This window comes from Vombatus ursinus, unplaced genomic scaffold, assembly GCF_900497805.2.
Source record: "Vombatus ursinus unplaced genomic scaffold, bare-nosed wombat genome assembly UNPS02007344.1, whole genome shotgun sequence".
In the NCBI taxonomy this organism is placed as follows: Eukaryota; Metazoa; Chordata; class Mammalia; order Diprotodontia; family Vombatidae; genus Vombatus; species Vombatus ursinus.
This window is the reverse complement of record NW_020947122.1, coordinates 895,963-897,687: the sequence shown is the minus strand read 5'-3', so window position 1 is coordinate 897,687 and position 1,725 is coordinate 895,963. Positions and strand designations below refer to the sequence as shown.

At 42.8% G+C, this 1,725-nt stretch overlaps 1 pseudogene; it reads right to left on the bottom strand.

Moving 5' to 3' along the window:
- Nucleotides 1–314: 314 nt before the first annotated feature.
- Nucleotides 315–1,314, bottom strand: LOC114033724 (annotated as a pseudogene).
- Between the last annotated feature and the right edge of the window lie 411 nt (nt 1,315–1,725).

Sequence of the window (1,725 nt, the reverse complement as noted above, 5' to 3'; positions counted from 1 at the left end):
TAGGTGCTGCTATTATCCTTGTTTTGCACATGGCAAACTGAAACAGAGGATTTCAGTGTCATGTTTATGATCACTCAGCTAGAAAAAGGGCAATTTTTTTTTTAGTATCCCCTTCCCCCAAGGGAAAGTTCACAATCAATCCCTTACCCAGAGGGAAAAGGGAAGTCTGTGCTTTATTTGGAGTTTAAATAGCTCATCTACAGAAATAGGCAACTTAAACATGTTGTTTAAGAAGAACCTACTTTTCTTCTGCTCCAAGGGAGGACCCACATCAGGTGGAGTGGCTGGCTGTAGCTGCTTCTCACTGGGTTTCCTCACAGGCTTGCAAGTTTCTCATTGAAGGCAATTTGTGATTGAGTTAGATTGGCAAGGTAAGTCACCATCAAAAGGTCATTGATGTTGCTGTTCAGCATGGTCTCCAAGTCCTCAAGGGCAATCTTGGGAACTTGGTTAACCAGGTATCAGCAAGCTGCCCACGATGTTTTCAGCTGTCACCTTTCCAGACAGCACATCCTTAGCATACTGCGACGCTATGCTTAGAGCATTCTGGAGCTGATGCTCCATCAACTTGTTGCAGATCACTGGAAAGGCCAGTCACAATGTTGGGGCTGAAACATGTCTTCTTGATCAGGTCAATTCCAATTCACTCAGTCTCACAGTAGGCATATTTCAAAGTCAGCAGAGTGAACATCACTCCCATTGTTTTTTCAGGAACACCCATGGAAGCACTGGCATGGGCTTTGATGCTCATTCATCCATTCTGGAGGCTGGTGTTCATAGTGAGATGAATGGGGCTATGACACTTCTGGCTGTAGTACTCCTAAATCAGTCCAGAGTGTTCGGTGATGTCATGGCCTGTGGCATACCAGTCCAGAATAAACTCACTTGGAGAGACTTTCTTATGTAATCCATACATATTCCTAGCAAATTCCATGACCACAGCAACCAGAGAAAGTGGGTAGTGGACACTTCTCACTAGAGATCTTCAAGCACAGCCCAGGTGATTATGACTGGGATGTTCTAGGGGAGATTCTTTTCAAATGTGTTTGGATGAAATAGCCTATGAGGTTGCTACCTATTCTGAGATTCTGTTAATTAAACAATTCTCTCTATGATCCACATTCCATCTCTGGCTTCATGTATTTGTATACATAAACTATCCTCCGTGACTGTAATACTCTCCTCCCTCACCTCCAACCTGTCAGAATACCCACCATCCCCTTGTCAGTGCTACCTTCCTCTTCTACTTTCATTGTTCTTATTTGGGCACACCTTGTATTTCTCTCCTTTTTCCGGCCCCTGTTGTTCCCGCATAGTACAATGTAAGCTCTTTGATGACAGTTGAAAGTTCTATTTGTGTTTTCAAATCTCTGTTACCTAGAACAGCTTCTTGAATATAGTACGTGTTTTAACGATATTTTTCAAAGTGAACTGAATTCATGGAGGCATTTGTATCTCAGTTGAGCCTGAAATGATGGATAGGATTTTAACAGTTGGAAGGAGAGAGGGATTCCAGTAGTAGAGAGAGGTGTGAGCATGTTTCATAATAAGATAAGTGTGTGACTTGTGTGGGGGATGGCAAATACTGAAATTTGGCTGAAGTTTTGAGTCTGAGGAGGGGGAGCAATGGTTGTTCATCTTTTCATTAATAGTCCTGCACCTGGTTACTTGAATTACATACAGCTTGATAACAATGGAAGGACCCTTTTCGCGGCCATATTGAGC